This window comes from Gallus gallus, chromosome 4 (assembly GCF_016699485.2).
Source record: "Gallus gallus isolate bGalGal1 chromosome 4, bGalGal1.mat.broiler.GRCg7b, whole genome shotgun sequence".
Taxonomy (NCBI): domain Eukaryota; kingdom Metazoa; phylum Chordata; class Aves; order Galliformes; family Phasianidae; genus Gallus; species Gallus gallus.
In genome coordinates, this window is record NC_052535.1 from 47,064,630 (window position 1) to 47,079,655 (window position 15,026).

Sequence of the window (15,026 nt, forward strand, 5' to 3'; positions counted from 1 at the left end):
CCTCAGGATCCAAAATTTCCACATTCTACCTTTGAGTCAAGCTTTTACTACTCTCAGATTTGCAAAGGTTTAAACAACTATCTCCATTCTTCTTTCATGTATACTTTTCTCTGATGGTACGGAAGAACTGATAGGCTTCTAAACAGGTGGCATGTGGGGGGATGTTGTGTGTGTGTGTATATATATATATATATATATTTACATATATTTTTTTTTTCCAGGCTGAAGCAGCTCACTCTTAGTCTGTTCCTTTTGCTGAGGTTTTTGGTCATCTTGACACCACCTTCTGCCCCTTCCTTGCAGTTCTATCATGTCATTTCTGAATAGATCAGTACTTTATACAGAGCTGAAAATGCAGGTTCTGCACTGCCTTAATGCCATAATGTATTTTTTATTATTTTTCTAATGATTCTGAACTTTTGCTTTTTTTCTTTGACCACTCCTGATTAATGAACTGAGATTTCTGTGCAATTGGGTGTTGCTATTCTGCAGCTCTTCCCTAAGCAGTAACTGTCAGTTCAGAAGCTGATTTTGTACACTTACGCTGGGACTGTTTTTTCTTGTTTCACTTTATAAGGAATGCTATCTGCAATTTTATTGTCCAGTTATTGGTATCCTTCCCCCATTCATTCGTTTATCAATGTGTAATTAGATTTGCAGGCTATTGGCTGTACTAATCAGCCTCCCACAGAAATGGATGTTGATTGCAGCCTGCCCTCTTTAGATAAAAGCTGTGCACCTGTAGATAGAGTTAAGAGTTTTCCTCTGGGTCAAGTTGACAAGTGCAGCTGAGTTGTTTCCTTCTCATCAGTATTGGATGTGATTGACTACTTAGGAGCGTCTGAGTAGTTTCAGTCCTGCACTAAGGTAGAGACTTGTGGGGTGTGTTGTTTTTTTTGTTGTTGTTGTTAGCTTGTGAGTCAATTTGTTGTTACTTTTTTTAGCACCTTCAATTTTTCTGGCTCTCCTGCAACACAAGATCATTTCTGAGCATAGTGTTTGTGGGGAATATGAGCTAAGTTTAGCAAAGGCAGAATACTGGTGTAAGTTGCGCTGGTGATAAGAGGACTTGCTGGTGTCATTAATACCTTCTAGATCAAAACAGGCCCAAGAAAAACTGTGGTTAATCTTTATTGAGAGAGCAAAATAACTGTTAACTGCCATGTAGAAAATAATACGCCCAAAGTTTCTAGAAAATAGGAGGAATGCACTGAAAATGCAACATACAGGGCTGATTCTTGCAAAGGGTAGAACTCCTAGGGTGCTTGCTTTTTGATCTATTCCCTGTGATTTTCTTCAGCGGATGTATTTTAGCATCTTCAAACCCTATCCTTGGCTGCATGAAGAGCAAGGAGCCACACTTCCCTCTAGAGGCCCTCACCAACTTGCTGGGGTGTGTAGCCCAGCCAGTAACACTCATCCCAGATACCAAATGCACAGTAAAAAGCAGACATGCATCACCTGGCATGTCACCTGTTCTCCTAATGCACAAACCACCTAAGAACTGTAATTCCCAAAGTCCTCACCTAAGCTCATGAAGAACTGCTTAGTATGCAGCAGGAGGCAGTCAGATTATTTTCATTCCTGGTTTGGATTCGCTCTTAAGCTTACTTATTTCCTACATTTCTGTCTACAGCCATTTCCTTTTGCCTGCAAGCAGTTAAGGAAGAGGCAAAGCTGGAGTAAGTTTTTGCAGAGAGCAACTTTTCTGCAACTTGCTCCCTGACTCAAGAACAGTCTTCTTCCCTAGGACCCTTCCAGCTGCTGGCTCCTGTTTGCCCTAGGACTAGTGACACACAATTCTCTATTGAGTAACAATAGCAGCTGGAGAACCGTGAACAAGAACCTTCTTGTCCAGTACTTGTTACAGACTTAACAACAGAGGAACTAAGAGGAGACAGACTGAGATGCTGCTTGCTGAGGGAAAAGCGTGAAATGATGATGTAAGGTGATCTTTGTTGTTTCAATAACCTTACTGACATCTGCAAGCTTTCCCTGAGAAGCTTGAAGGTCTCTTCAGATCTCCATGTCCATTTTAGACCCAGGTTCACCTCTGCATTACACAAAAACCTTTCGCATGCAGCTGGACTGTGGGAAAAAGTTGGGCATTTAGAAAGCATCAGAGGGTATACCTCAGTGACAGCAATGCAAAACATTGCTGACAGGATGCTGCTGACAGAAAAAGAAACAAGTGTTTATGAACTCGAATATCTCTGGGGGTTTTCTTTTTGAGTATTTTATGTATCTTGGTGATGAGCCAGTGAAAGTGTCTGTGCTTACCATGCAGTCTACTTGGCTGCAACACATCTCTTCTAAAAAAGCGATGGTTTGAATTAGTGTGAAGGCGCAGATGTGGTTAATGGCATTGAAAGGAGGAAAAAAAAAAAAAAGAAAAGTAGTTTTTGGCAGTTGTTATATGCAAGCAGATATCTCAATAGCAAAAGTGTGAAAAATGAGAAGAAATGAAATTAATGTTAACAGTGAACTAGCCCTTTGGAACTGGAAATCAAGAAGTGTTGTGGAAACGCTTCATTGCTTTTGCGGAAGTGATGGAGCTGTTGCTTTGTGCCAGCTGCTTGTCTATGGTGCCTTGACACCTAAGGCCTAGGGCAGGCTTGTGGGTGGGCACAACACCATCTCAGCAGATGGATGATGAGTGTGAGCTCATTGCACTGCACGAGGTAGGGATAAAATCAGGGTTGCTGATAAGGAATTGTAATTGAGCTTTTCAGTCTGGAGTTCAAGAAGTGGTGGTGAGAGAAGGTGTAGGGTGTTGACCATCTGTAAACCAGCTTTTTTGCTTTGAAAGGAACAAATGAATAGTTGCTGTGCGTGTCAATGAAGCATTGAGAGTATTGCATTTCTAGATTTTGAGGAAATGTCAAAAGCAATAAAATCTTGGTAGCTTTGAGTTAGCTTCAGTTAGATCAGAAAAGAGCAACAAAGTATATTTGTGTGGACATATTCCAGATTTATTAATACATTTTAATGGTTGCTCAGTTCTACATATTATATCTTTGGTCTAGTTTTATTTTTGCATTGCTTCCTATAGCTAAGTGTATCACAGCACATCATCCCAGTGCTAAAGTCGGGCTGTAACACAGGCCAGCTGCAGGAGAAAAGAAATGTTCCAACTGAACTGCAGACATGAAGGAGCTGCTGAGACTTGAGACCAAAGGAGGCAGGGCACTGAGGTTTGTGAAGGAAGCAGCAGGATGGTGTGATCAGCAAGGGAACAAGTCAGCCCCATGGGAAGTGAGTGGGGAACAGAATGAAAAACTGGCAAGTCAGGATTGATTTAAAAATATTGAATGCTGACTACAAAGAAGAGGCAGTTTTTTACTTTGTCACCTGCAGGTTAGCATTTTGAGGGCTTCTGAGCCGTCCTGGACGGATCAGCAGCGACCGACCGCGTGGTTCAAAGGGATTCCGGGCGGCTCCTTCACTCAGGGAACCCCGGTGCCCACGAGGCAGCCCGGCAGCTCTCGCGTGAGAGGCTGACTGAGCGCGTGGGCGCTGCCTGGGCAACGGCGGGAGATTTAAACGGTTTTCAAATCCGGGAGGAGCCCTTTGATCGCCGATCTCAGCTGCCTCGGAGCCGTCCTGGACGGATCAGCAGCGACCGACCGCGTGGTTCAAAGGGATTCTGGACGGTTACTTCACTCAGGGAACCCCTGTGCCAACGAAGCAGCCCGGCAGCTCTCGTGAGAGCGGCTGATGCAGTGCGTGGGCGTTGCCTGGGCAACGGCTTGCATTCATGCCTCGTGCCTTAAAAAAAAAGCCTCGAGCACCAGAGACAAAAAGGAGGGGTCCGGTCTGTGAACCACGTGGCTTCCTGTATGGTGCTGGTAAGTATTCTGCTTAGCTTAGCCATGGCTGCGCCCCAGTGGAAGGCTGCTGCCAGAAATAATGAGGTGACCCAGACAGAGGTCCCATGCACTCACAAAAGGAAAGAGGTGGCTGAGAAGACTGTGGAGACCCAGACTGAGGTCCCACCCACGTATGTAAGAAAGGCTGTTGCTAAGAAAAATGAGGATACTCAGACTGAGATCCCAAAACAAGATGCTGGCGTGCAGTTCTCTGGCTGTAGTGAGTACCATAGCTTGGCACTACAGGCCTTTGCAGTGCTAGGTGAGGGAGGCAGCAACTGTGTATGATGTGACCAGGTAAACTACTTACTCAGCCTTGTGGTCAACCTGAAAGATGAGGTGGAGAGGCTGAGGAGCATAAAGGAGTGTGAGAGGGAGATTGCTGGTACCAAACCCTATCGGCCCCTAGATCTAGGCACCCAGACATGGCTCTGCACGGAGTAAGTCACCCCCTGCTGTCTTGCTATCAGGTGACAGAGGGGAACCAGCATGCAGACAGTGTTCCTGCTACAGTGAATCCTCTATCCTCTCCTCCCCCTGGGAACAGCAATGAAGAATCAGGGGATTCTGATTCAGTAAGTCCCCAGCCCCCCCAGCTGCCCTTGCAAAACAGGTACAGTGCTCTGCAGGGACAACTGGACAATGGTGGTGATGACGGTTCTCCCCAGTTGGTGGTGCTCCCGAAGTCTGACCAGTCCTCACCTAGCATCAAAATTTCATCGACTAGGAAAAAATGACGGGTCATTATTATTGGTGACTCTCTGCTGAAGGGAGCAGAAGGGCCAATATGTAGACCAGACCCTCTATACAGGGAGGTCTGCTGCCTCCCGGGAGCCCGGGTTAAGAATATGAGGAAGAAACTTCCTTCCCTAGTCAAGCCCACTGATTACTATCCCTTGTTGTTGTTTCAGGATGATTTAGGCAGAACTTCTCTCAGGACTCTGAAAAAGGATTTCAGAGCCTTGGGGAGACAGGTAAAGGGTTCAGGAGCACAGGTTGTGTTCTCCTCTATCCCTCCAGATTTAGGGAATAATGAGGGACTTGATATAATGGGCCAACAGATTAATACCTGACTCAGAGCTTGGTGTGCCTGGCAGGGGTTTGGGTTTTTTGACCTCGGCTCTGTTTGCAAGAGCCTGGGCTGGCCAGCAGCTGATAGGAGTGGCTTCTCCCACTGGTTGAGAGGGCTCTTAAGACAGGAGTTGGGTAGGTTCATTCACAGAGCTTTAAACTAGGTATGAAGGGGGGTGGGGGTGTAACTGGGGTTACTAATATGGAGCCCGAGCGTAATGTCCCTGTGCTTGAAGAAGAGGGATGTGCTTGTGAGACCCCATGGTCTTGTGCACTGGTGAAAGAGGAGGATGACTCATGCCTTTGTAGTAAGAACACGAGGGCAGGTATGATGTTGGTGGCTGTGGAAACACCTGAGTGTGGTGATGAGGGTATTAGGGTTACTGCCACTCACAAGGAGACCAAGCTCAGGTGCCTTTATACCAATGTATGCAGCATGAGGAGTAAACAAGAGGAGCTGGAGGCCATTGTATGTTTGGAAAGTTATGATATAGTTGCCATCACGGAAACGTGGTGAAATGACTCCCACAGCTGTAGTGCAGTGATGAAGGGCTACTGGCTTTTCAAAAGAGAGAGGCTGGGTAGGAAAGGTGGTGGTGTAGCTCTCTATATTAAAAAAGACTATGAATGTGTGGAAATTAATGAGAGTGATGATAGGGTTGAGAGCATATGGATCAGAATAAAAGCAAAGGCCAACAAGACTGACATTATTGTGGGAGTCTACTACAGGCCACCTACCCAGGATGAAGAGGTGGACAAGAGGCTTTATAAACAGTTGGGTGAGGTCTCTAGATCACCCCCCCTTGTTCTGGTGGGGGACTTCAACTTCCCAGACATCTGCTGGAATTATAATACAGCTGACAGGGACCAGTCCTGGAGGTTCCTAGAGTGTGTGGGAGATAGCTTCCTGACACAACTGGTGAGGGAGACGACGAGGGGAAGCAATATCCTGGACCTGCCGTTTGTCAACAGAGAAGGTCTGGTGGGGAATGTAAAGGTTGGAGGCCGTCTGGGGCAAAATGATCACAAGATACTAGATTTCTCTATCTTTGTTGAACCACAGAGGGGAGTCAGCATAACTGCCACCTTGGACTTTCAGAGGGCGAACTTCAACCTCTTTAGGACCATGGTTGAGAGGGTCCCTTGGATGGTAGTTTTGGAGAGTGTGGTAGCCCAGGAAGACTGGGAATATTTTAAGGAAACTGTTTTAAAGGTGCAGAACCTGACCATCCCCATGTCACGGAAGATGAGCCGATGGGCAAGAAGGCCAGGCTGGCTCAACAGAGACCTTTGGCTGGATCTCAAGAACAAAAGGAAAGTTTATGGTCTCTGGAAGAGTGGGCAAGCTACTTATGAGGATTACAGGCATGTAGTGAAGCTGTGCAGGGAAAAAATTAGAAAAGCCAAAGCACAGCTAGTACTGAGCTTGGCCACTAAAGCAAAGGAAAACAGTAAATGCTTTTATAAACATATTAACAGCAAGAGGAAGGCTAGGGAGAATTTCCATCCCCTGATGGATGCTGAGGGCAACCTGGTCACCAAGGACAGGGATAAGGCTGAGGCACTTAATGCTGCCTTTGCCTCAGTCTTTAATAATAAGACTTTTGTTTCTCCCTGGGAACACAGCCCCCTGCGCTAGTAGATGGGGATGGGGAACAGAATAAGCCCTTCATGATCCAAGATGAGATAGTTTTGGACCTGCTGCAAAAGCTGGATGCTTACAAGTCCATGGGGCCAGATGGACTGAACTCTAAAGTGCAGAGAGAGTTGGCGGATGCGGTTGCCAAGCCACTCTCCGTCATCTTTCAGCAGTCCTGGCTAACTGGGGATGTCCTGGTGGATTGGAAACTGGCAAATGTGACACCCATCTTCAAAAAAGGCTGAAAAGATGATCCTGGTAGCTACAGGCCTATCAATCTCACCTTAGTGACGGGGAAGGTCATGGAATGAATAATCTCGGGAACCATCAGGGACCAACTATAGGTCAACCAGAGGATCAGGCCCAGTCAGCATGGGTTTACGAATGGTAGATCCTGTCTGACAAACCTGATTTCATTCTATGACAAGGTGACCCGCTTAGTGAATGAGGGTCAGACTGTTGATGTGGTCTACCTGGACTTCAGTAAGGCCTTTGACACTGTACCCCATAACATTCTTGTGGAGAAGCTGGCTGCCCATGGTCTGGATTAGCATATGCTCTGCTGGGTGAGGCACTGGCTGGATGGCTGGGTCCAAAGATCTGTGGTCAGTGGAGTTGAATCCAATTGGCGGCCGGTCACGAGCAGTGTCCCCCAAGGCTCAGTGCTGGAGCCACTTCTTTTTAATATCTTCATTGATGATCTTGATGAGGGGATTGAGTGTACCCTCAGTAAGTTTGCAGGCGACACCAAGCTGGGAGGGAGTGTTGATCTGCCAGAGGGGAGAAGGGCACTACAGAGGGACCTGGATAGACTGGATTGATGGGCCAAAGTAAACTGTATGAGTTTCAATAGGGCCAAGTGTCCAGTCCTGCATTTTGGTCATAACAACCCCAGGCAACTCATACAGGTTTGGGGAGGTGTGGCTGGAAAGCTGCCTGATGAAAAGGGACCGTGGTGTACTGTTGGACAGTCGGCTGAATATGAGCCAGCAGTGTGGCCAAGAAGGCCAATGGTATCCTGGCTTGTATCAGAAATGGGGTGGTGAGCAGGACTAGGGAAGTAATCCTGCCCCTGTACTCGGCATTGGTGAGGCCTCACCTTGAGTACTGTGTTCAGTTTTGGGCACCTCAGTACAAGAAGGACATGGAGGTGCTGGAGCAGGTCCAGAGAAGGGTGACGAGGCTGGTGAAGGGCTTGGAAAATCAGCCCTATGAGGAGAGGCTGAGGGAGCTGGAGCTATTTAGTCTGGGGAAGAGGAGGCTGAGGGGAGACCTTATTACTCCTTTCCAGTACCTGAAAGGTTTTTACAGTGAGAGCAGGGTAGGTCTCTTCTCACTGGTGACAGGTGACAAGACAAGGGGAAATGGCCTCGAATTGCGCCAAGGCAAGCTTAAGTTGGATGTTAGGAAACACTTCTTTACAGAAAGGATAGTTAAGCAGTGGAATAGGCTCCCCAGGGAGGTGGTTGAGTCACCATCCCTGGGTGTGTTTGAGAGCCGTTTGGATGTGGTGCTCAGAGATATGATTTAGCAAAGGGTTGTTAGAGTTAGGGTACTATGGTTAGGCTGCAGTTGGACTTGATGATCTTTGAGGTCCTTTCCAACCTGAGTAATTCTATGATTCTATGATTTTCTTTCCTGCAATCAATAGGACTAAAAATATGTTTAAGTTCTTTTAAGTGCCAGAAGTGAGCAGTAGTGTGGTATGTACATGTGAGTGGGCAGGGGATTTGCATGAGGTGAGGAAAAGCAGTTTGACAGACAGCATTTCAAACAATGATGTGTGCATGTGCATCTCCTATTAATTGCAATGGGAAATAGAAATTTATATCAAGAGACTACACGCCTACAAATTTAAAACAAATGTCTGATGCTATAATGCATATGAGGAGTCTGATTCATTATATCAGGAAAAGAGCAGCTAGACAAAATTGTAGAAGATTAAACAAATGTGTTATGTAAGCTGGTGAATAATCAACAGCATAAAGTTTGTTTATGTGCCTGTAGCTCTGGTTGGTACCCAAATATTATGCAAATTTATCTCCTAACACTGTGCCTAGAATAATAATGTATTTTATTTCAGTGTTTTGCTGCTTTATATACAGCTTTTGCAGTTCATGCTAGCACACAATGGTTCTTCTGATTGCAGCGTGCACTATAATTTGAGCCTTGATTAAAAAATAGACTTTCTAATGGATCTTTAATGGAGTTTGTCTTTAATGAGGAGAGTAGAAGAGATAACTGATAATGAACACATGAAGGTCTGATCCTTACTTACACTGAGCAATTTTACACTTCTTGAGCATTGTAGGGGTTCTGTACAGTATGAAAAACATTTCTAGCCACACTAAGGTATACCTGTACTATAAGAGTAGGAAGAGAAGTCTGGGTAAATAAGAGTCTCAGACTTATTCTGGGGCTTATTTCACATCGAAAGGTGGAAGCAGTACCTCTTTGGCATTAGTAGTGTATGAAAGTAACAAAACGAGAAATCAGTTTTGTCTCCTGGGGTTGTGTTCAGGATTGCACAGATACACGGAAGGGTGTTCTGATGTACAGATAAGTTCTTGAGCTGATCAGGTAGTGATTTTTTTTGTTGTTGTAATTAAAAGTTTCAGTAAAATACATTGCATTTTTTTGTCAACAGCTTCCCCTGCCAAATTGCATGTTGAGATCAACTTTTAAAATGTGTATTTACTTAAAATACACATTTCAAGTTGTAGAAGAAAGCTACAGAGCAAAATGTTAGTCAACTGTTGCTTGTTGATCAAGCATGCGGTAGCCCAGACATGGGGCCATACTGTGAGGCTCTCCTCTGCTCAGCCCTGCACCTCCTGCCTGGCTGTTCAGACGTTGTGGACAGACTTCCCAGCAGTTTCCTGCTTTGAGGTGCTGTCTGTTCTAAGTCAAAGAATCACTCACTGCTCAGAGCAGTGCTAGTGAAGGTGAGGATATATCTGTTTTTTTCATATATAGGACTCTCCAGAAAATATTAAGCTGAATACATTGCTGTAACAAGGAATAACACTGTCAGTTTTCCAGCTCTGGAAAATTGATCCCACCTCTTGTTTCTTTCTGCTTTTCCCTCTCATGTTTCTTGCCTTAAAAACACCTATCACTGAAATGTTTTTGCAGCTGAGCTAAATACATTGGTTCATGAATACAGAAGTGCATAAGTACTGCTGTCACTTTGTGCCTTAGGTCTGTAGCAAGCAAGCCAAAAGATTAAAATTGCAGATGCAAAGTATGCCTGCGCTTCTTGTGCAGGAATATCCTGAGGCTGTTTCAGGGCAAGCACATCCTATCTGTCTTAGTTTTACCTCAGACTTGGTAGGCTTTGGTGGCATTTAGGGATGAATGTTTTCCCAGGTAATTCAAAAATCTGAGTTTATGACAATTATATATTATCATTGACTTGATAATGTGTATCTTTACCCATATAGAAAAATATTTTAAAGCATGTTTCCCTTCTTGTTAATCCTTCCTGTATTGGGACATATCTAGCTTTAGGATAGCTTTGAGTCTGCTTCCTGTGTTCTGTGTTTGGGCAGCCCCCATGCAGTGAACAATCCAGAGCTTTTTCTAGTGCCAAGTCCTCTGGTCTCGCTCACTGTTCCCAATTGTTTTTGTCTGTCTTTCAGTTGTCATGCTGTGAGAAAGACAACCACCTTATCCCTTTTCTTTCCTGTTGAACAATAATGGAAGTCTTTTGTGTGACATCTCATAACTTGCTGAGTTCCGCAGGGACTATACTCGTTCTAGCTGCTTTGATCAACAGTGTCTGGATACAATTAATACAACTATTTTCCTCTGTACCGTAGACATCCTTAGAAGATGAATGAATAGATTTATTTACTGCTGTCATTACAATCCTTCTTATTTATGCAAAAACAACAACAACAACAAAAAAGTTCAGATTCATCAGCAGTTGTCTTCCTTGTTTGAGTCTGGGCACTTTTTCCCCAGCCCTGCTTTTCTAAACACAAACAAGTTATCTATCTGAACACATCATCTTTCATAACTGAGACCTTCAGTAATGTGCAAACATCCACACCTAAATTCAAGGCCCATGCTTCTGGGAGCAGATCTAACCTGGGCAAATGAGTGCTGCCTAACAGAGCAGCCCTATGATCGGAAGACTTGTGGATTCTGATCTCTATGACAAGGTTTGAACATAATGTAAAAGCTCAGCAGCAAGTTAGCATACCTTAACTATCACAAATGTTTGTTCTGTTATATTTTGAGCCAACAGTAAAGAAAAATAGTAAAGTGATGTGCTCAGCTGATGAAAATCAACTTTTTAGCACTGTCTCATAAAGGATCTGGCTTTTATATTTGCCTCCACACTTTTATACTGTATAGGGTATATGTGGTTACACTAAAACTTTAAGTAGGCTCATGGAGCCTACTACGTTAAACATTAATGAGCTGAGCCTGTGACAAACCTAGACAAATGATCCTGCATGGCTGCATTGAATACTACTGATATTGCAAAAGGGTTAGTGAACAGAAAGCCTCAGGACTTTTTTGCCATTTTTTAAGTCAACCTGAGCCTAACCTCTTAATCTTAGGGATGTGGCCTTGCAGACATGAAATGGATAACGAAGAGTCATTCTTCAGAGATTTTTTTCACAAAAAACTTTCATCTTGATTTTGCCATTATGACTGTGTGCCCTTTTTAAAAATGTTTTCGTTTGACTATAATTCTTCAAAAATATTTGTAGATACATATTTGTGTATATATATAAAAGGAGAACACAGGAAGAGTGGTGAAGCATGTGAAGTTTCATTTGATATTTTTCTCTTTATTGCTCTACGTTTTCCCTCTATCTGGCACCCCATTTTACAGAGCTGCTTTCACATTTCCTTTGTGATGTGAGTACACCTGGTGAAATGAGGTCCCTGGTATTTCATCCAGTTTGTTAATGTTCTGGAAGTGCTGTATACTTTCTCTATAACGAGGAATTTTATATGCATATTCATCTATGTTAATGTTGAATGTGGTTTTAAATCACCTCAGCCTGGGATTCTGTTATACAGAATCTTACTTGCAAAGACAATCTTATATACATCCTTCAAACAACTTTGACAGCAGTGCTAAGTGGATTTTGCAAGTTTTGAAATTATTTTACCATACCTGTGGCTTACCTTTGCTTTCTCTTTGCTATTGAGAAAGCTATTGACTGACTCCTAGAGGTAAAATATTTACAGAAGAATTAGAAAATGCATTTATTCTGAAACTGTAGACAAATTAATTTATAAATCAGTAACAATGTGATAACAGATACAGACACATAATGGGGATGGAGTTTGTTAGTGGGATTTAGGTGTCCCCATCTTATCTTGTAAACCTCTGAATGAGGAAGTCTGAGCTCTGTTAGATTATTTCTGTTGTGGTGAATGATTCTTTTATCATGATGCCCTTTTGAACTCTTATTGGATGAATGATTTTCTACGTAGTGGTCATAATTAGAAACTAGAAGAATGGCATTGGAAAAATCATTACAGAAAATAGCGAACTTTACCCTTCTGGCATCACATTGGTTTTGCCTTGGAGAACATCTGAAGAAGTTTCAGTTTGTGGGCATTACTTTAAGCCATGAAGCAGCCATGAAGGCTTTCCTGAGCGAGACCCAATAGGTTAAGTCAGGGAAATAGGCAGTCTCACGGCTTTGTCTTTTGGTGCTATTGACACTGTGCTTTGTGTGGTGGTACTCTACTTAACAGATTACAAAAAGCCACCAGGAGCATTCCTTGCAGTTGGTGTACTTCTCAGAGGTGGTTGATAGCTCTCCTTAGTATGACTGAGAACTTCTGCTACGTGGTCAGCCAGACTCTTGGCTGCATCTCCTTCCCTACTAGTTAGCAGAGCATCTTAGCATCTGAGAAGGTGTTTGCCAGAGATAGTATTCATTTTCTTTGGCAGAGATACTTCCTGCTTTTTTTTCTTTATTCAAAGGGTATTTCCTTTTTGCTGCTCCAAATCCTTAAATAACATCTCTGTGCATGTTGAAATCTCAGTAACTGCACTCAGATTTATCCAGATTTTTTCCCCTTTTACTGTTGTATTCAAAGTTGATTATATTTTAGAGCCAGCAAAAATAAGGACATTCCCTCCACCCGCACAACTGATGTTTTTTTTTAATGACAGGATGTTTCCAAGTTATTAAGAGCTAATTGGAGCTCGGTAGGCTTTGGTCAAACCAAGTGACATGGGGGAGGGAGGGGAATTTTAAAAAAAAGAAAACCAATGCAAAGCTTTATTTTTGTTGTCTATAGGACACAAGGTTATTCTTAACTGGTGCGTAGAAGGCAAGATTTAGTAGGAGTGGGGAGTCTAGAATCTCCACAGGGCAATTGTGATGAGTGCACAATTAGATTCACTATCATAACTGCAGGTGACTCCCTTAGGGTAAGTGCAGTGGCAGTGAACTTGGAAAGAATGTATTCATAAGTCATCTATATGAAGGAGGTGATTAAGAGCACAATGAAAGGCAAGCGAACACAGAAAAGGCAAGGTGGCAATAAACTTGAAGAGCATGCTAATGGATGAGACTAATGAATTAAAACAGTTGCATTTAGGTGGCTTAAAAAAAAAAAAAGCTTTATTTCATACAAGAGAAGCCAACCTTTTATAAACGAAAGTCTTGCCCAGTATAAGAAGGCTAAGTTTTACTCTACATGGTCAGTAGACTAGATGAGCCTTCAGAATTTGTTGTATGAAACATCATGTTGCTTTCGTTGCTTATATCAGCCCTAATGATTCAAGGCATACATAGGTCAAAAAGCTGGCACATAGGCAGCATGCTGTACTCATCAATTGTACACCACCCAGTGTGAGTAGATGCTGCTTATTCCAAGGCAGCCTCACCACACAGTGCAGATGGCAGAAGAGTAGCAAGCAGCCAGCCGTCATTTGGCATCCCAGCACCTGCTGTATCAGAGGAGTGAGCAAGGCCAGTTGCTAGTGTGCTCTTACTGCCTGCCTGATGCCAGAGGCTAATGCTTGCCAAACCATTGAGAACAGGAACAGTAAGGAGCTCATCCCTCTTCCTTTTCCTGCCTGTGGAGATGGCACAAATAAGGCTGTCAGGTTCATCCTGCAATGTAGGGACTCCTGTAGTTCTGCAGGTATTTTAGAGAAACTCAACTTTGCAACAGTACTACCTAAGTCTGGAAATCAAAGACAAGAAGAGCATCAGTAGAATTTGTTCTCTGAGGCTGGAGGGGACATCAGAATGGGTTTTTTTTTTAACCCCTCAAAATTCCTTGGAAAAACAGACCAAGTAGACACCAGTTGACAAATAAGCACAATAAATATTTGTGATCTAATAAATAAGGACTTTCCAGCTCATTAGTAGACCATAAAAAAAAAAGTACACGTTTCTTAAGAGTAATCCACAGAGAAAATGCAAATTAATTGTAGATATTACAAGCAGAGAAAAAGTGTTGCATAGCAACTTGGAGAGCTTATTAATTACCTGAAAGAGAAACCTACATGAATTTAGAGAAGTTAATAGAGTTTGAGAATGATGCAAACTTGCTTCAGAATCCCCTTTGGTCCATGCTTGTCTACACTTGGGAAGCTTGCAGTCTGCTCTAGAGACTGGTGTATCTATGTATTCTCTAGGTTTTGGTTATCAACCTCCTCAGCTGATGAACACTTCTGATCTCTTAAATCTGAGACAAAAGGTGTGGAAGCCACTGTATTCCCATGCAAGGCCTCATTCACCCATCCTTACTCATCTGCATCTCTGGGCAGTCTGTGTCAGAGCCTCACCACCCTCTGAGTGAAGAATTTTCTCTTTCAATCTGAATTACTCTCTTTTAGTTAAGAACCGTTACCCCTTTTTCTGTCACCGCACATCATAGTGAAGAGCCCCTCTCTGTCTTTCTCATAGGCCCCTATTATGTACTGGAAGCTGCAGTAAGTTGTCCCTGTAGCCTTCTTTAGATTCTATGGTAGCCTTAAAAACAAGCTGTGCTTCATGGCTGCAAGGTCTGTCTCGCATCTCTGAGCTGATAGTTTAAGACTCTGCAGAATTCAGACAAGAATGACTCAGTATATGTTTGAGCTGCGTTTTCAAGATTGCCACTATAAACAGGAAAGCATGTAGTAGGGTTTTAGTTTGTGCTTAGTAGTTGTTTTCCTCTAAAAACAGCTAAAATTCTAGAACACAATTTTTGCATACTCAAGCTTGATATAAGTAGTAAATGCTAGACTAAGATTAAAAATGTTAGCCTGATCTTCTGATAACAATACAGAATCTACAGTCTTTCTAATCATTTACAGAGCCATTTCCATCTCTCTTAAGAAATGTGAAATGAGTCAAGTCCCCACTGCTGTGTATGGGATGTGTCTTACAAAGGCTTTTTGAAAACATGTATTTGTGACAGAATGGAACTGCTGCATCTAGTTTTAGTCTATTCCTATTAAGAAACACATG

At 43.1% G+C, this 15,026-nt stretch overlaps 1 long non-coding RNA gene across 4 annotated transcripts in view; it reads left to right on the top strand.

Annotated features, from left to right (window-relative positions):
• The first annotated feature begins 1,817 nt into the window (after positions 1-1,817).
• Positions 1,818-15,026, top strand: part of LOC121110598 — a 189,397-nt gene continuing 176,188 nt past the window's right edge. For 3 of the 4 annotated variants that reach the window (XR_005859272.1, XR_005859274.1, XR_005859273.1), the window contains exon 1: positions 1,818-1,943. This is a non-coding gene — a long non-coding RNA (uncharacterized LOC121110598). The remainder of the gene's footprint in view (positions 1,944-15,026) is intronic. The other variant, XR_005859271.1, reaches the window with a different exon arrangement.